This window comes from Callorhinus ursinus, unplaced genomic scaffold, assembly GCF_003265705.2.
Source record: "Callorhinus ursinus isolate GAN/ISIS: 27379988/994484 unplaced genomic scaffold, GSC_fseal_2.0 scaffold8, whole genome shotgun sequence".
NCBI lineage: Eukaryota > Metazoa > Chordata > Mammalia > Carnivora > Otariidae > Callorhinus > Callorhinus ursinus.
In genome coordinates, this window is record NW_027397070.1 from 16,139,591 (window position 1) to 16,160,952 (window position 21,362).

Genomic DNA, 21,362 nt, shown 5'->3' on the forward strand with positions numbered 1-21,362 from the left:
AGATCATGTTTCTGCCTCTCTATTTGTCTTGATGTGTGTGTGTGTGTGTGTGTGTGTGTGTGTTAAAATCCTTTATTGTGGAGGTCAGTTCATCTAGTTTTTTTTTTTTAAGATTTTATTTATTTATTTGACATAGAAAGACAGTTAGAGAGGTAACACAAGCAGGGAGAGCAGGAGAGGGAGAAGCGTGCTCCTGGCTGAGCAGGGAGCCTGATGCGGGGCTTGATCCCAGGACCCTGGGATCATGACCTGAGCTGAAGGCAGATGCTTAACAACTGAGCCACCCAGGCACCCCATTCATCTAGTTTTAAGATCTTTTTCTGAGGGACATGATCCATATGTAATGTAATTTGGTATGTCTGTGGAAGGAACTGAATTCAGGATCTTCCTAGGCTGCCATCCTGTAGAAGTCTTCTCCACGAGTGACAGTTTTTAACTATGCTTGGGGGGAAACAATTTGTTTTATATAGAAACAAAGTGTAGACAAGAAAACAAAAGAATTATGTTAATGCTAGATATATTTGGCCTGTATTCAAGTATATCTATTGCTAACAAGTTGGATAAAGCTCTAAATTAAAATATATAAAATTTGGGGAATGCACTTGACCATAGGTCCTGCTTCTTGACCTGTTAGTGGTAGTGATGGAGGGAGGAGGCAGACAGGAATAGGGGAAATATTTTCATTTGAAGAATTTTTAACACAAAGTGTAAGAAAATATTCTCCTTATTGTGGATACTGGTTATGCTTAAAACATACAATGGGTGATTGTCAAGTGCTTATTTATAAACATCTTATATACTTTTTACACTGAAAGGGTGGAAACATTCAATATGCCTGGTGAGGGAGGATTTGTAGAAATCTTACTGTGAGTCTAGCAATTATAGAGAATCTGTGATATTTTGCAACACCATTCTTTATTTCAAAGTCCAGCCTAGACTTTTAAAATATTTGAGTATTGTTGGATTGTAGCAAAATAACATTTTGTTGAAAACAACCCTCTCCCATCCAATCTGAAATGCATTCAGATAGTAGTTTCAGTCCAAGTCTGAAACGAAATCTGCTTCTTTAACCTTTTTAGTAGACAAGCAGATCACATCATCAAAAAATGTGAGATTGGAAAGTCTAGTTGGAAGTGTTGCCTTTAAAATGTGTCTTAGGGGCACCTGGGTGGCTCACATGGTTAAGCGTCTGCTTTCGGCTCAGGTCATGATCCCAGGGTCCTGGGATCGAGTCCCACATCAGGATCCCTGCTCAGTGCAGAGCCTGCTTCTCCCTCTGCCTCTCTTTCTCTCTCTGTCTCTTATGAATAATAAATAAAATCTTTAAAAAAAATAAAATGTGCCTTAATATGGAGAGAGAATGGGCCCTCCAGTGACTCTTTACCCTGGCAGCACAAAGAGGGGCTACACACTGGTGTCTCAGTTGGAAGAACCAAGGGTTACCCAGTGCTTTTTATTTCAACATTAAAGTACTATAGAGAAAAGGGTCTGACTTCCCACCTTTAATATTGTGCAATCATTTCTTTTTACTTCTTGCTTCAGTGAGCACAGTATGTGGTTTTCAGGGGAATTTATTAGAAAGAGAACGCTTCACTATTTTATGGATGGATTCTGGAGAAATCTACAGTCAGTGCATGTTTCTAAATTCCTTCACAAGTGCTGTGATTCTCTAAATCTTGGTGAGGACATGGTAAAAAATTGGCTCTTAAATTTGTATTTTAATGAGTGACAGAATATTTTGACATTAGCAAATGAAGGGAAATGTTTTATGTAACATCAGTGACTCAAACCATGAGTGTGGTTTTCTATTTTGACCAATTGTACTGAGAAGATAATCATAATTAAATAGCAGGGCTGTTTGAAGCCCAGGACAATTTTTTTTGAAATTTTCTGGGTAATAGATCATTTGGCTCAGTCTTAATATTACAGTGGTTATCTGCTTTCTTTGTTAAGAATGCCCCTCCCACTTTTTTTTTCTCTTGCCCAAACTTACAGATTTTTTTGCATATGTATTTATGATTTGGAGTCTACAGTCATTTTTGGGTTTTAAGTTTTTGCTTTCCATTTCAGGGCCATTCTCAGCATTTCACCAACACCTTCTAAACCGTAGTGAGTAAAGGATGACAAGAAACAAGACAGAGCATGCCCTTCTTAATACCCATCACTGGGCTAACCCATCCCCCCACCCTCCTCTCCTCTAAAACCCTCAGTTTGTTTCTCAGAGTCCATAGTCTCTCATGGTTCATCTCTCCCTCCGATTCCCCCCCTTCATTTTTCCCTTCCTTCTCCTAATGTCCTCCATGCCATTTCTTATGTTCCACAAATAAATGAAACCAGATGATAATTGACTTTCTCTGCTTGACTTATTTCATTTAGCATAATCTCCTCTAGTCCCATCCTTTCTGATGGCTGAGTAATATTACATTGTATATATGGACCACATCTTCTTTATCCATTCATCTGTTGAAGGGCATCTCAGCTCTTTCCACAGTTTGGCTATTGCAGACATTGCTGCTATGAACATTGGGGTGCATATGGCCCTTCTTTTCAATGCATCTATGTCTTTGGGGTAAATACCAAGTAGTGCAATTGCCGGGTCATAGGGTAGCTCTATTTTTAATTTAAACAGTGTGGCACCTCCACACTGTTTTCCAAAGTGGCTGTACCAACTTGCATTCCCACCAACAGTGTAAGAAGGTTCCCCTTTCTCCAAAACCTCTCCAACATTTGTTGTTTCTTGCCTTGTCAATTTTTGCCATTCTAACTGGTGTAAGGTGGTATCTCAGTGTGGTTTTGATTTGAATTTCCCTGGTGGCTAATGATGATAAACATTTTTTCATGTCTGTTAGCCATTTGTATGTCTTCTTCAGAGAAGTGTCTGTTCATGTCTTCTGCACATTTTTTGACTTGATTATTTGTTTTTTGGGTGTTGTCTTTGAGAAGTTCTTTATAGATCTTGGATACCAGCCCTTTATCTGTAGTGTCATTTGCAAATATCTTCTCCCATTCTGTGGGTTGCCTCTTTGTTTTATTGACTGTTTCCTTTGCTGTGCAGAAGCTTTTTATCTTGGTGAAGTCCCAAAAGTTCATTTTTGCTTTTGTTTCACTAACCTTTGGAGATGTATCTTGAAAGAATTTGCTGTGGCCGAAGTCAAAGAGGTTACTGCCTATGTTCTCCTCTAGGATTTTGATGGATTCCTGTCTCACACTGAGGTCTTTCATCCATTTTGAGTTTATCTTTGTGTATGGTGTTAAAGAATGGTCGACTAACATAACATAAAAAAAAAAAAGAAACAAGACAGAGAAAGTGTTAGTGTGTTAAGGAAAGGTCCAGTGTGGAGATTGTTGTCTTACAGCATGGTAGAGACATGGTAGAGGCCATGTTTCTGACAACTGTATTCATCACCCACTTGGATTCTGCTTCATACAGATTCTGATTTAGGGCATATGGTATCATCTTTTAGCTGTAAACTTTAAAAAAGTTTACACCAAATGTACCCTTTGATAAATCCTTAAAAATAAATTTATATTAATCCAGGTAATTCTCTAGATCAGAAATTTAAAATTCTGAAGGAGGTGTATGTAACAAACATAAATGAATGAAGGAGATCCTATTTAGACTAATACTGCCTTTAAAATCACTGTGTGAGCATAAAATACACATACACAAATAAGGTGGCCCACTGGCTGGGTAGGTATGACTCGTTTTAGATACACTTTATTTTCTGGCAGTGATAATGCTTAACTGTTTCCCAGTCCCTGAGAAACCAACCTCTCAGCTGTAGGCCCCATTTTTAGCTAGGACAAATCTCATCCTATTTAACCAATCTTTCCATAACTTGAGAGAGTTACTGCTTTCTGTTGTCTCAGTTGCCTAGTAGAAAGCCATTTAATTTAAGTCCTAGGACCCCTGTGGGAAAATCCCAATTGGTTACTGTGGCTGTGGTCTAAATAAGGTGCTGACTAGCTGCTCTTCACAAGCAGAACCAGTTTTAAGATCTTCACCCACACTACCTTAGTTAAATTTGAAAATTTCCTGATTGTTATGGCAAGAAAGGCAATTCAATTCTGCTATTCCTTTTTTTTTTAAGATTTTATTTATTTGATAGAGATATAGTGAGAGGGAACACAAGCAGGGGGAGTAGAAGAGGGAGAAGCCGGCTTCCTGCGGAGCAGGGAGCCCAATGCGGGCCTCGATCCCAGGATCCTGGTATCATGACCTAAGCTGAAGGCAGATGCCTAATGACTGAGCCACCCAGATGCCTCTCAATTCTGCTATTCTTAAATACTATTAAAAAACTCTGCCCTTGGATACAATTCAATTCCTGAATAGGACTGTTGCTGGGAAAACTGACCAAATATGTTATATATCGACTTAAGCATATATTATGAAAACATGATTTATTTGCAAAGAAGTTCTGAAATCCTATGGTATCCATTAAGTATTGCTTCTCTTGTGTAAAAATTCAAAACCCATAAAACTATTTCAAAAATAAGGTTTGATATTTAACTGCATGTTCAGCAAAATTAATTAATTGGAGGCTTCTCCAGTTCAAGCATGGACAGTTGTCCAGGAACCTGCAAAGGCTTCATGTTGGGGGACAGAGCAATATGGCGGAGGAGTAGGAGACCTGGATTTCATCTGGTCTCAGGAATTCAGCTGGATAGGGATCAAACCATTCTGAACACCTACAAACTCAACAGGAGATCAAAGAAAAGAATAGCAGCAACTCTCGAATAGAAAAGCGACCACTTTCTGGAAGGTAGGATGTGCAGAGAAGTGAATCTGAGGCAATATTCAGGAGGATAGATGGCAGGGGAGGGGGCCCCGGTCAGCCGCTACCGGCAAGTGATAGAGCCGTGGAGCACAAAATCGGAACTTTTAGAAGTCGGCTCTGCTAAGGGACGTCGCTCCAGTGGCTAAGCAGGGGGTGGAACCCTCGTGGGACAGTGTGGTCTCAGGACCCTTGGGGTCACAGAAAGACTGGGGGTGCCTGAGTGCAGCAGAGCTCCCAGGTATCGGAGTGGGGAAGCCGGCTGCAGAGACGGAGCCGAGGCACTGGCTCTCAGCTCAGGGTTGCCATAAACTGTGATCCGCGGCACAGTGGGGCCACTGCTCCTCCAGCAGGGACCCAACAAGCGGCAGATCAGGGGAGACTCCCCTTCCTCCCCAGGGAGGAGTGGTGCGGGAGTGCACTGCAGGGATCTGCTGGGTTTGGAGACTCCACACTAAGTCGGGTGCCAGAGATAGAAATGCTCAGTCACAGGCCGGGTGAGCACGGAGTGCAACCGGAGACCAGGAAGATGGGAGTTACTGACTGCTTTTCTCTGGGGGCACACTCAGTAGTGGGGCCCCGAGTTCTTGACCCCCGGGGCGGAGATTGGGAGGCTGCCATTTTCACTCTCGTTCTCCAAAGGTGTTCCGAAAGCTTGCAGGGAACAAAAACTCCCGAGAGCAAACCCGAGCAGATTACTTAGCCCGGACCGGCAAGGGTGGGGCAATTCCGCCTCTGGCAAAGACATTTGGGAACCACGGCAATAGGCCCCTTCCCGAGAAGATCAGCAAGAAAGAACAGCCAGCCAAGACCAAGTTTACAGATCAATGAGAATGGCAGAACTCCAGAGCTAGGGGAATACTGCACATAGAATTCATGGCTTTTTTCCCATGATTCTTTAGTCTTTCAAAGTTAAATTTTTTTAACTGTTTTTTTTCTTGAATTTTTCCTTTTTCCCTTTTTCAACCAACATCTTATCAATCCCTTTTTTAAAAAACATTTTTATTTTTCATTTTTAGAGTCATATTCTATCCCTTCATAGTAGTTACCCTTATTTTTGACATATATATATATATATAAGTTGTTCTCTCTTTAAAATTTTGAGATATAGTTTCTTATAACAGATCAAAATATACCCTAAATCTCTAGAGTATGGCTTTGTTCTAGTCTCCTGCCTGATCACATTCTCTCCCTTTTTTTCTTTTTTCAAATAACTTCTTATCAATTCCTTTTATAAAATTTTTTAATATTTTCATCTTTACAGTCATATTCCATCCCTTCATCGTATCAACCCTTATTTTTGTATCATATATAAGTTTTTCTTTCTTTAAAATTTTGGGAGGCGCTTTCTTCTAACAGACCAAAATACACCCAAAATCTAGTGTGTGGCACTGATCTATGCACCAGCCTGATCATATTTGATCATATTCTGTTTTCTTTTGTTTTGTTTTGTTCTGTTTTTATCTTTTTCTTTTTTTTTCCTTTTCTTTTTTCTTTCTTTCCCTTTCTTTTCCTCAGGTTTCAGGTCTTTTCTGATTTGTTTAGAGTATATTTTCTGGGGATGTTGTTAACCTGCTAGCATTTTGTTCTCTCATTCATCTATTCTCCTCTGGACAAAATGACAAGACAGAAAAAAATCACCTCAACAAAAAGAACAAGAGGTAGTACTGACTGCGAGGGACCTACTCAATATGGACATTAGTATGATGTCGGACCTAGAGTTCAGAATCATGATTTTTAAGGATACTAGCTGGGCTTGAAAAAAGCATGGAATTTATTAGAGAAACGCTTTCTGGAGAAATAAAACAACTAAAATCTAACCAAGTCAAAATCAAAAAGGCTATTAATGAGGTGCAATAAAAAATGGGGGTGCTAACTGCTAAGATAAATGAGGCAGAAGAGAGAATCAGTGTTATAGAAGACCAAATGATGGAAAGTAAAGAAGCTGAGAAAAAGAGAGATAAACAACTACTGGATCACGAGGGCAGAATTCGAGAGATAAGCATTACCATAAGACAAAACAACATTAGAATAAGTGGGATCCCAGAAGAAGAAGAAGAGAGAGGGGGGCAGAAGGTATATTGGAGCAAATTATAGCAGAGAACTCCCCTAATGTGGGGAAGGAAACAGGCATCAAAATCCAGGAGGCACAGAGAACCCCTCTCAAAATCAATAAAAATAAGTCAACACCCCGACATCTAATAGTAAATCTTACGAGTCTCAGAGACAAAGAGAAAATCCTGAAAGCAGCTTGGGAGAAGAGATCTGTAACCTACAATGGTAGAAACATTAGACTGGCAACAGACCTATTCACAGAGACCTGGCAGGCCAGAAGGGACTGGCATGATACATTCAGAGCTCTAAATGAGAAAAATATGCAGCCAAGAATACTATATCCAGCTAGACTGTCATTGAAAATAGAAGGAGAGATAAAAACCTTCCAGGACAAACAAAAAACTAAAGGAATTTGCAAACACGAAACCAGCCCTTCAAGAAATATTGAAAGGGGTCCTCTAAGCAAAGAGAGAGCCTAAAAGCAGCATAGATCAGAAAGGAACAGAGACAATTACAGTAACAGTCACCTTACAGGCAATACAATGGCACTAAATTCATACCTTTCAATAGTTACCCTGAATGTAAATGGGCTAAATGCCCAATCAAAAGACACAGGCTATCAGAATGGATTAAAAAAAAAGACCCATCAATTTGCTGTCTACAAGAGACTCATTTTAGACCCAAAGACACCCCCAGATTGAAAGTGAGGGGGTAGAAAACCATTTACCATGCTAATGGACACCAAAAGAAAGCTGGGGTGGCAATCCTTCTATCAGACAAATTAGATTTTAAACCAAAGAGTGTAATAAGAGATGAGGAAGGACACTATATCCTACTTAAAGGGTCTATCCAGCAAGAAGATCTAACAATTGTAAATATCTATGCCCGTAACATGGGAGCAGCCAGTTATATAAGGAAATTAATAACAAAAACAAAGAAACACATTGAAAACAATACAATAATAGTAGGGGATGTTGACACCCTTCCTCACTGAAATGGACAGATCATCTAAGCAAAAGATCAACAAGGAAATAAAGACTTTAAATGACACAATGGACCAAATGGACTTTACAGACATATTCAGAACATTCCTTCCCAAAGCAACGGAATACACATTCTTCTCTAGTGCCCATGGAACATTCTACAGAATAGAACACATCCTAGGTCACAAATCAGGTCTCAACCGGTACCAAAAGATTGGGATCATTCCCTGCATTTTTTCAGACCACAATGCTTTGAAACTAGAACTCAATCACAAGAGGAGAGTCAGAAAGAACTCAAATACATGGAGGCTAAAGAGCATACTACTAAAGAATGAATGGGTCAACCAGGAAATTAAAGAAGAATTAAAAAAATTCATGGAAACCAATGAAAATGAAAACACAACTGTTCAAAATCTTTGGGATGCAGCAAAGACAACCCTGAGAGGAAAGTATATAGCAATACAAGCCTTTCTCAAGAAACAAGAAAAGTCTCAAATACACAACCTAACCCTACACCTAAAGGAGCTAGAGAAAAAACAACAAATAAAGCCTAAACTCCGCAGGGGAAGAGAAATAATAAAGATCAGAGCAGAAATCAATGAAATAGAAACCAAAAGAACAGTAGAACAGATCAACAAAACTAGGAACTGGTTCTTTGAAAGAATTAACAAGATTGATTAACCCCTGGCCAGGGTTATCAAAAAGAAAAGAGAAAGGACCCAAATAAATAAATTCATGAAGGAAAGAGGAGAGATCACAACCAACACCAAAGAAATACAATTATAAGAACATTTTATGAGCAACTATATGCCAGCAAATTAGATAACCTGGAAGAAATGGATGCATTTCTAGAGATGTATCAACTACCAAAAATGAACCAGGAAGAAACAGAAAACCTGAACAGACCTATAACCACTAAGGAAATTGAAGCAGTCATCAAAAATCTCCCAACAAACAAAAGCCCAGAACCAGATGGCTTCCCAGGGAAATTCTACCAGCCATTTAAAGAAGAATGAATACCTATTCTTCTGAAACTGTTCCAAAAAATAGAAATGGAAGGAAAACTTCCAAACTCGTTTTAGGAGGCCACCATTACTTTGATCGCCAAACCAGACAAAGACCCCATCAAAAAGGAGAATTACAGACCAATATCCTTGATGAACATGGATGCAAAAATTCTCACCAAAATACTAGCCAATAGGACCCAACAGTACATTAAAAGGATTATTCACCACGACCAAGTGGGATTTATCCCTGGGCTGCAAGGCTGGTTCAACATCCCCAAATCAATCAATGTGATACAATATATTAACAAAAGAAAGAACAAGAATCATATGATCCTCTCAATAGATGCAGAAAAAACATTTGACAAAGTACAGCATCCTTTCTTGATCAAAACTCTTCAGAGTGTAGGTTTAGAAGGTCCATACCTCGATATCATAAAAGCCATCTATGAAAAACCTACAGCGAATATCATTTTCAATGGTGAAAAACCGAGAGCTTTCCCCTTAAGGTCAGGAACACGGCAGGGATGTCCACTATCACCACTGCTATTCAACATAATATTAGAAGTCCTATCCACAGCAATCAGACAACAAAAAGAAATCAAAGCCATCCAAATTGGCAAAGAAGAAATCAAACTCTAACTCTTTGCAGATGATATGATACTTTATGTGGAAAACCCAAAAGACTCCACCCCAAAACTGCTAGAACTCATACAGGAATTCAGTATGGTGGCAGGATATAAAATCAATGCACAGCAATCAGTGGCATTCCTTTACACCAATAACAAAACAGAAGAAAGAGAAATTAAGGAGTCTATCCCATTTACAATTGCACCCAAAACCATAAGATACCCAAGAATAAATCTAACCAAAGAGGCAAAAGTTCTGTACTCAGAAAACTATAAAATACTCATAAAAGAAATTGAAGAAGACACAAAGAAATGGAAATACGTTCCATGCTCATGGACTGGAAGAACAAATATTGTGAAGATGTCTATGCTACCTAGAGCAATCTACACAATCAATGCAATCCCCATCAAAATACCATCCCCTTTTTTCAAAGAAATGGAACAAATACTCCTAAAATTTGTATGGAACCAGAAAAGACCCCGAATAGCCAGAGGAATGTTGAAAAAGAAAAGCAAAGCTGGCAGCATCACAATTCCGGACTTCCAGGTCTATTACAAAGCTGTCATCATCAAGACAGTATGGTACTGGCACAAAAACAGACACATAGATCAATGGAGCAGAATAGAGAGCCCAGAAATGGACCCTCAACTCTATGATCAACTAATCTTTGACAAAGCAGGAAAGAATATCCAATGGAAAAAAGACAGTCTCTTCAACAAATGGTGTTGGGAAAATTGGACAGGCGCATGCAGAAGTATGAAACTGGACCATTTCCTTACACCACCCACAAAAATAGACTCAAAATTGATGAAAGACCTAATTGTGAGACAGGAGTCCATCAAAATCCTAAAGGAGAACACAGGCAGCAACCTCTTCAACCTCAGCCACAGCATCTTCTTCCTAGAAACATTGCCAAGGCAAGGGAAGCAAGGGCAAAAATGAACTATTAGGACCTCATCAAGATAAAAAGCTTTTGCACAGCAAAAGATACAGTCAATAAAACCAAAGACAACCAACAGAATGGGAGAAGATATTTGCAAATGACCTATCAGATAAAGGGCTAGTATCCGAAATCTAGAAAGAACTTATCAAACTCAATGACCAAAGAACAAATAATCTGATCAAGAAATGGGCAGAAGACATGAACAGACATTTTTCCAAAGAGGACATCCAAATGGCCAGCAGACACATGAAAAAGTGCTCAACATTGCTCAGCATCAGGGAAATCCAAATCAAATCCTCAATGAGATACCACCTCACACCAGTCAGAATGGCTAAAATTAACAAGTCAGGAAATGATAGATGTTGGCAGGGATGCGGAGAAAGGGGAACCCTCCTACACTGTTAGTGGGAAGGCAAGCTGGTAGCACCACTCTGGAAAACAGTATGGAGGTTCCTCAAAAAGTTGAAAATAGAGCTACCATACAATCCAGCTATTGCACTACTGGGTATTTACCCCAAAGATACAAATGTAGGAATCCGAAAGGGTACGTGCACCCCGATGTTTATAGAAGCAATGTCCACAATAGCCAAACTGTGGATAGAGCCAAGATGTCTATCGACAGATGAATGGATGAAGAAGAAGAAGATGTGGTATATATATACAATGAAATATTATGCAGCCATCAAAAGGAATGAGAGCTTGCCTTTTGCAACGACGTGGATGGAACTGGAGGGTGTTATGCTGAGTGAAATAAGTCAATCAGAGAAAGACATGTATCATATGACCTCACTGATATGAGGAATTCTTAATCTCAGGAAACAAACTGAGGGTTGCTGGAGTGGTGGGGGGTGGGAGGGATGGCTTGGCTGGGTGATAGACATTGGGGAGGGTATGTGCTATGGTGAGTGCTGTGAATTGTGTGAGACTGTTGAATCACAGATCTGTACCTCTGAAACAAAAGTGCAGTATATGTTAAGGAAAAAAAAAGAAGATTGCAGGAGGGGAAGAATGAAGGTGTGGAAACTAGAGGGGTCGATGAATCATGAGAGACGATGGACTCTGAAAAACAAACTGAGGGTTCTTGAGGGGAGGAGGGTGGGGGGATGGGTTAGCGTGATGATGGGTATTAAAGAGGGCATGTTCTGCATGGAGCCCTGGGAGTTATGCACAAAGAATGAATCATGGAACACTACATCAAAAACTAATGATGTAATGTATGGTGATTAACATAACAATAAAAAAATTAAAGAAAAAAAGGCTTCATGTTGCAAAATCATTTACGCTCATAATAATTATACTTTTCACCTGTGTAGGAAATTATATAGATAACTAACTCTTTTTTTTTCTTTTTTAAATTTTTTATTGTTATGTTAATCACCATATATTACATCATTAGTTTTTGGTGCAGTGTTCCATGATTCATTGTTTGTTCATAACACCCAGTGCTCCATGCAGAACGTGCCCTCCTCAATACCCATCACCAGGCTAACCCATCCCCCTACCCCCTCCCCTCTAGAACCCTCAGTTTGTTTTTCAGAGTCCATCATCTCTCATGGTTCGTCTAGATAACTAACTCTTAATAAGAATTTATTAGGGTGCCTCGGTGGCGCAGTCAGTTAAGCATCCAGCTCTGGTTGTGATCTCAGGGTCCTTATCTCAGGGTCATGAGATTGAGCCCCACATCAGTCTCCATGCTCAGTGTGGAGTTTGCATAAGACTCTCTCTGAACCCTCCCCCTTGTGCACACTCTCTCTCTCAAATAAATAAATCTTTTTAAAAAACAAGCATTTATTAAGGCAAATTATAAGTACACTGATTTTCTAGCTATGTATAAACCTTTTCACTTCCCATGAGAGCTTATTATTATCCTCTTTATGTGGAAGAGTAAATGGCGGCAAAGTTTGAGCATTACCAGTAGGTCTCTTGACTGCCTGGAGTGATTAGTATATTGTGATGGGATTAATACCTTTGAATAGATTATAACTTTGATATTTATGACTCATCTCCAATAATGCTCAATTCTTTGTTATATCAGCAAAATGGAATCATATTTACATTTGCAGTAAAAAGATATCTTCTTTAAGGGCTTTAAAACATGGCAAACCAGTTTTCTGATACTCCTTCATTTAGAGGTGACATCTTTACCATCTTTCCTGGAATCAGGGCTCTGTGATTACTTGATCAATAGAATGTAGTGAAAATCACTTTGTGCTGGTCTTTGGCCCAGGCTTTAAGAAGTGACATCTTCCACTTCCTGTCTTTTGGGATGCTTGCTCTTGGAACCCTGCCACCATGCCCTGAGGAAGCTTAAGCAGCCAGTGCAGCTACGTCATGGGGCATCCAGTACACGGCTCTAGCTGAACTTCTAGATTATAGCCAGCTCCAACTTGCCTGCCATGAGTGAACCATCCTGAAAGTGGATCCTCTAGTCCACAGATTAGCTATTTCAGTTGATCCCTGCCCAAATCAGAAATTTTTAAATAAAATTAATGATTATTGGTGTTTTTAAGCCACTAAATTTTGAGGTGGGGTTTTACCTGCTCTAAGAAAATGGCAACATTCCCACGTCCCTTCTCTTCAGTGCAGCAAAAGCTAGGTGCTACTTTAAATCTCAACCTTTCATGCTATTGGCTTGCAAAGGAAGAAAGTGAACATACCAAATTTCTGGGAAAAGCTCCCAGTTTTCACTAAATATTGGTGGAACTGTAATTGTTCTAGGATGATGCATTATAGCCTAATTTAATTTACTGAGCCTCTACTAAGTGCCAAGCACTGTTGCAACTTCAATGGAGGCAGTTTTGCTATTTCTACTTCTGCTTGAGCTACTGATTCACTATGGGCCATTTGACAGACTATTCTGTACCAATGAATCTCATTTTCTTATCCGTAATATGAGAGGGCTTAGATAAATATTCTCTCAGGTCCTTCAGGTCTAATATCATTTACTTGTGATTCTAAAACTTAAGCTGCTCCATTTGAAAATCCAAATGTTTATTGTCCCCACAAAAGACTCCTCCCTTCACCATTGGAATAGTCTACACTTTGTAGAGGGTATTTCATTCCTAAGAAAGGTTGAAAGTAGTTTACTTGGTCTGTACTAGATGTTCTCCAATTGATGACAGTTATCCAACCTAAATTTCAAATCCACAAACAAAAAAGGATGCAGAAACTGAGATGAGGAAACTCTGATGGGCAAGCGAAAATATTTACTTCATAGGGTTTTTAGAAGGGATGACATGTTAAAGCTTATAGTTCAGGGCCCGACACTGAGCAGACACCCAACAAATGTTTTTATTCCTTTTTTCCGAGAAGCAATCCAGACTAATCAGTTTTTGAAAGTAAAATTTTGGTCATGGAGTTGCATAAGATACTTTTCCTAATTGCACAACAGTTTCTATAGTCTTAAATGCCCTACATTAAAAGGTTGTTATTTAATATAGTGTACTTCTTTTGTCTATCTGCTTGTCTGGCTTTTGATTTAAGAAGGCAAGGCAGGATATGTGTGATGAAAAATTTATTCTAAGAAAATGCCTGAAGAGATGAACTATGGCATGGCATTTTATAAAATTCATAAGAGGGGTTTGTAGTATTCTCTTGCCGGAGAAATCTTAATTAAGACTATATTGTTGTTGGGGCACCTGGGTGACTCAGTCAGCCTTCTGCATCTGCCTTCAGCTCAGGCCATGATCTCAGGGTCCTGGGATTAAGGCTCTCTGCTCAGCAGGGAGTCTGCTTCTTCCTCTCCCTCTGCCTCTCCCCCACTGCTCATACTGCTGGTCTCTCATGAGATTGTAGACAAGATGTCAGCCAGTTTTTCAGTCATCTGAAAGTTTGACTGCAGCTGGAGGATATGCTTCCACTGATTCACTCAGGTGCTGCAAGCTGGTGCTGACTATTAGGAGACGTCAGTTCCTTGCCATGCTGATTTCTCCATAGGGCTACTTCAGCATCCTTATTACATGACATTTGACTCTCTGAGAGAGCAGGGAGGAGCAATGTGTTTTATGACCTAGACTTGCAACTCAAACTCTACCTCTTGTACAATATCTTATTAGTTACACAGGTCAGTCCTATTCATTTTGGGAGGGAGCATCCAAGGACTAGATAACTAGGAAGTAAGAATCATTGTGGACCATCTTGGATGATAGTTACCATGTCAAAGTTTTAGCTTAGTCTCTTTCCTCTTATCACTATGCATATTCTCCATGGATAAACCCATCCACATACCATCACATACTTTACATACCATCTTTAAGCCCATTACTCCTAAATATATAAATAATCCCAGATTTCTCTTCTGTTCTTCAGACTTCACTGTATAGTACCTACTGGGCATTCATTTTACCCAACTGATATTTACTGAGTAGTCACTAGGAACCAAGCCTTCAACTAGTCTGGGTAAGCCAGACAGACCTCCTGCCCTCGGGGAAATTACAGTTTGGTGAAGCAGGAGGAAAATAAACAAGTAAGTAAAGACTCCAGTTTGTGGTTAATATAATCAAAGCAATATACTGCTGTGATAATAGTGGGAGTGTATGGTAGGAGAGGAGAGGAGAGGAGAAGGTTAGCTATTATAGATGCAGCGGAAAAAGATTGACTCTTTGAACAAGTGACATTTAAGCTGAGACTGGAGGGAGAAGATGTGAAGGGGTGTGGGGTAGAAACTGTTCCCGGCACTGAGAACAGCGAGGGCAAAGGCCCCAAGGCAAGAAAGAGCATAGTGTGATGTAGAACTATTGTGGCTGGAGCACTATAAGTGAGAGAGAGGAGCAAGTGATAAAACTGGTGATGTAGGCAGGGACTAGATCACTTAGGTTCTTGTAATCTAGAGCCTTATAATGCGTGTCATGGGTTTTGAGTATAAAGGGAAGAGACAGGGGTTTTAAGCAGGGTCCAGTGATATAGTATATATATTGTAACAAGTCCATATGAAAAATTGTTATTCTCTTGTCTACTGTGAATTGCTAGTCCTTAATGCTTTCTGAATCACTGACTAGCAGCACCATCCACCATTTAAGAGTATAGGCTCTGGTGTTAGGCCGACCTTGAATCCTGCCCTACAGCTTACTAGCAAGGAGATATTGGAAGCGTTATTTATTTTGTCTCATCTCTAATTTCCTCATCTTTAAAGTGGGAATTGTGGTGAGGATTAAATTATCTGGTACTTGGTCATATTTGATACATGGTAGCTAGGATGATTATTTTCTTTAAACAGTGAAACTGGGCCCTCTGAAGTATTCCCAACTCATGTTCCTTATTTTATTTATGAAATAACTATCCAAATCCTATTTTCATGGCCAGCAATTTAGAATACAGAATCTGGTGCAGTGTAGAGCTTTTACTACACAGCAAAATAATTCACTATATAAGTTATGTGCTAAAACAAGGCTTAAGACATTAGGAAAATTTTTGAGATTAGCTTTACTGTCCTTCCTCCCCAAATTGGCTTGAGACTCTTTGTTTCTAGTCTGTGAATTAGCTAGGTTCATTATGACTAGGCTTTGAGTATAAGCCCATGTTCTAAGTCTAAGCTTTCATTCACCATCAGATACTAAGCCTAGTATTTCTTAATACTAAGTTCATTATTTATTTTTTATTTGTATTCTTAAAAGTAATAGTTCCTAAAGATTTCTGTAAAAAACGGATTTAATGGGGACACTGCTTATCGTTTCCCTCTCTTGGAGGCTTAAAATTGTGATGAATGGCTAATGCTCTATGGAAATCTGTTTAATGGTGTTCAACTCAGTATTTTCAAACATATTTGACCATAGGACTCTTTTTTTTTTTTCACCCATGAAATACATATTAAATCTTGCCCCTATTTTGGGAAACTTTATTTCAGGCTGATTTCTCATTCTCCTAATTTGCACATCCCTAAGTCTTTATTCCACTTGCACTCAGCCCTGGTCAAGTTGCATCAATTTTCCCATCCTAACTTTTCTTAATCCTACCTAATTATTTTATTCCCATGTGGCCTGTTTACCTGCTCTTCCTTACCACTGCCAGTCATGTCTTGCCTTTGTTCATGTCTTTTCCGGCCCCTTGGTTTATAGGTAACATTTAAATTATTTTCCATTTTTATAGTCATTCTCCAAAAACCCCTTTGTTTTCTGGGTTATTATACCAATGTCTTTTTTTTTTTTTAGATTTTATTTGTTTATTTGACTGAGAGAGAGATAGCGAGAGCAGGAACACAAGCAGGGGGAGTGGGAGAGGGAGAAGCAGGCCTCCCGCCGAGCAGGGAGCCTGATGCGGGGCTCCATCCCAGGACCCTGGGATCATGACCTGAGCCGAAGGCAGACGCTTAATGACTGAGCCACCCAGGTGCCCCATACCAATGTCTTATAAACTGTCTTTCTTAGTGGCCTCAGAAATTATAGGTGTTTAGCATTAAATTTAGTTTCAGTTGTTGGTACAAACTCCTTACACATCTCTTAATCAGGCATCCTTTTCATATTACCCTTAACATTTGAGTATCAAGGAGTTCATCACTTCTTCATTTTGGACAGCTTCAATTTTTAGAAAATTTTTTCTTGTCCTGAAACCAAATGTGCCTCATTATCATTGGTGGACCTACTTTAGTCCTTGCATTAAGTTGTTGTCATGTCCTTTCTATTATCATCTCTTTTTCAGAACAGCTCTGCATGTGATTTCCTGATACTTGAATATTCTATTTACCTATTTTTAATTAGTATATACAATGAGGAGGCTCTTTTTTTAGAAATGGGTTCCAGTAACACTTATACCCACAACTTAAATCCTCTTTTCCACCAAAATAGCGTTAAGTTTGGTTTGGGCTGCAGTGGGTCACACTACCATGATCAGAGGCTGGATCATGCAGTGGAAGTCAGCCACTCATTGCAACTGTAGGAAAATATTGAAATAAGTGAAGCTTGTTTGATGCACCAAGCTTGCTTTTTCTGGACTCCTTTCTCCATTTCATGGATTCCCTTCCTGTTTTTGTTTTTGTTTTGTTTTGTTTTTTACTTGATGTGCTCAGAACTTGCTTGCTCTTTTCCTCAGTTAAAACATGATTTCAGGAAAAGATTTGGTTTTAATTACTTGTATATTTGTTAGGACTATAATGTGCTATCATTCTTAAGTATAAATATACTTTAAGCATTATCACCAACTATGGGTTGAAAAGCATTGCTCTCTTGTGTGGAAGGAAGTTTTAAGTGTCAAAAACCAGGTGAGAGAAATTTTGGAGGGCTGCGCAAGATTTATATTGACTTGCTGAAAATCATACAAATATTTTGGTTGCCTGTTTTCTTGCATTTAAGCCTATTCCTATAAATTCCTCTAAACATTGTATTTCTTTAAATAAATTCTGTAATGCATCCTGCCTAAGGATTCTCCCCTACAATGTTTCTTATACTTAAATCAATGTGCTCTTGATATCAAAGGAGAGTGAATGCATTATGAAGTGAATGCTTTATGGAGTGAATGCATAAAGCCCCGGGATCTGGAGATGTGGTCTTGAAGAACAGAGCTCAGGCTGAAACTGACTCTCCTGGGAAAGTTTTTCTTCTCTTGTACACTAAAAATTAATTTAATTCAAAAGATAGATGAAAATGGAGAATCACTGTGAAAAGTCTTATCTATACAGGGCAGTAATGGTGGCATAGCACTAATCTAGAGAATAACTAATCCCTTTTGATGAATGACACATAAATAAATGCATTCCAAACAGACCTTTTATGCATGTCTATCTTTTATTATTTCAGGGTCATTTTAATACTGAAGCATTTTATTATAAATGAAGCTGTCCTATACAATATAGACTCTCACAGAGAGACATTAAGTCTAAATTCATCACTGAAATCAGCCCAAGAGAATATCCTTCTTAACTAGGCATTTTGTGAGTATACAACTTAATATTTCACTGTGATATGCAGTCAAGGATTCTGAACAAAGATGAATATAATTTATTCAAAGTCACCTTCATGCAAGTGGCAATTTTGGATGAAGGTAGAAACGCCTATTTCTTAATCATAGTTTCTTCATTTTTCTCATAGTCCTAGGAGTTCTGACACAAGATGCTGGTGGTAAAAATTAATATTGGGTGATAATAAATATATTCTTATAAGATATCCTTTCCTTTTGCTGTTATTTTTTGAGATTTTTTTATACTTATGTCCACCACAAAACTACCCCTAAAATTATTTCAGTCTGCATTATCTATGCCAGTAGGTTGATACTACAGTATTTCCCGGCACCCATCTAAGTCGTGACAATTGTTATTTCAGAGACTCTAATTTTGTTACTAAAGCACATTTTTTTAAATTTTATTTTATTATGTTACGTTAATCACCATACATTACATCATTAGTTTTTGATGTAGTGTTCCATGATTCATTGTTTGTGCATAACACCCAGTGCTCCACGCAGAATGTGCCCCCTTTAATACCCATCACCAGGCTAACCCATCCCCCCACCCTCCTCCCATCTAGAACCCTCAGTTTGTTTTTCAGAGTCCATCGTCTCTCATGGTGTGTCTCCCCCTCCAACTTACTCCCCTTCATTCTTCCCCTCCTGCTATCTTCTTCTTTTTCTTTTTTCTTAACATATGTTGCATTATTTGTTTCAGAAGTACAGATCTGTGATTCAACAGTCTTGCACAATTCACAGCGCTCACCATAGCACATACCCTCCCCAATGTCTACCACCCAGCCACCCCATCCCTCCCACCCCCACCACTCCAGCAACCCTCAGTTTGTTTCCTGAGATTAAGAATTCCTCATATCAGTGAGATCATATGATACATGTCTTTCTCTGATTGACTTATTTCGACTAAAGCACATCTTAATAGAGTTGAGAAGCCATTACTGGAGATGTTAGTGCTTTCAACCTTTTACTAAAGCTTATATATTGAGAATCAGCATTGGGCAGCGCATAGTACCTAAAGTGTTAGAAATCATTTAACATGAAACTTTAAAAAAAAGTACAGTTTAAAATCCATGTGATTAAAATATGTGACTCAAGCGTCCAAAAGAAAATTGTTTACATTTGCAGACTAAAACCTGTATTATTGTTTATAGTACTTGTATGATGATAATTATTAGCCATCCATTTTATGGATGAACAATTAATTAGTGAATACCTATAATCTGTGAACCTGAGAATCCAGACTTAGAGAGGTAGTAGGGGTTAGAATCAATATTTAGGACACACTGATTTTATTTGATGTTTTATATGCTCTGGAAATTGGTTTTTCTTTCCCATTTTCTGTTTCTTGATAGGTGACATATTCTTCCTTATTAATTTTGGGTTTGGTTACAGGACTTGTTTTGGTGATTGGAATATGGGTAAAAATGAAAGGATTCAGTGCGCTGAGGTTTTAAGAGGTTTCAAGGGTTTCGTGGGTATCCAGTTGCCCTCTTATTCCTGTTCCTGAACTAAGTACTAGGTTCGAGAATAACACAGAGCCCCAGCTCAGTGAGGAGAGCAAGAAATAAATATTTGTCCTTGAAAGCCCCTGAAATGTTGAGGTTGTCTTATGCGATACAACCTTAGGAAAGTTTTATATATATACACTTAAACTTCACAGCCATTGTATGAACTACATGTGGTATTTTCATTTCTCGGGTGAGGAAGTTAGAATGTCAAAGGGCTTTAGCCTTTTTTCCATGACCACATTGCTGGGAAGTGCAGATCTAACCTGAAGGTCAAAATATTCATACTGCACCCTGCTTCCTAGGGTAGGAGACAGGGCAAAAGCTCTGCCTGAAAGTCAGAAAACAGATTCTAGTCTTAGAGAAATCACTGAGTCTTTTACTCCAGGAAAGGCATATAAACTGAAGTCTCTGCTGGGTCATAATTCCCTTTCAGGGCTCCTGTAGTATCTGATTAGCAGACTGTGCATACAATTGACATTTATTGAGGATTACTCTGAGTAAGATTGTCCACAGTAAATATTAGCCGTGGGCCTCTAATTTCTTTCAGAGACAATGCTATTACTTTCTAATATAATGGAAATGAAAAGAAAGCATTGACTCTCAATTCTCAAAAGGTTTATATAATTTGTGAGCTGTAGACTATGAGTAATCAGATGTTCAGATACACTTAAAGAAACTCCAGGGATAGTGTCAGCTTCTACTCTATGGTGGTAGTTAATGCAGAAGGAGCTCAGCAGTCAGTGTCTTATCTGAGTAATTCAGGCCAAAATGGTGGGTTTTAAAATAAGCTTGAATTTCATGAATATTTATGTTAACTCCCATTTCACTGGAGACTTATAGAAAGATCCTATAGTCATGGATTAATTATGACTAACTTAAACTTTTAGAAGAATGACTTCATTCATATAAATGAGTATATGGTATAGATTAAGTTTCCTTTGGGTCATGATTCACCTTTTCTATCTTCCCCTTTCCACAAATACCATTTCTCTCTTATGAATCACCATATACTCACAGCAGGGAAGGCGTTACAAAATCCCCAGTGCCGTCAAGTCTTATTCTTGGTACCCTACAATCAGGCAGTTTTGTAGGCCTCAGTTTCACTTATTATTTCCCACAAAGACAAGTAACAGGTTTTCTCATATACTCTCTCTTGTACATAAGAATAAAAAGATCTTTCTAAGTTATCAAGAAATCCCCATTAGAATTGCCTCTGAAACAATTTTCTTTGGCTTCCCTTTCTTTTTGTTCTGTTAGATCAGAAATCTTTCTTAGCTGAAAACTTTTCAAGTTTCTCATGGGCAAAATTGCAAAATTGGTTTTCTAAAACACTGACAGAAGAGTTCCCATGCAAAGTTTTTCTAGAAAACATCTTACCTGTGCAACAGGACACCTAAAAATTAAACTTTTCTACTTACCTGTCACCCCACTAGACATTCTATATTTAAAGTATGGTGTCTCTAAGCATTTTCTTTTCTTGTGTGATTAAGGAAGTATTAGCTCATTAAACTCCCACTAGTTTTTAACATCCATTGGGAATTAGCTTATCTGATGATTTTCCGGTGCGGGGCTTG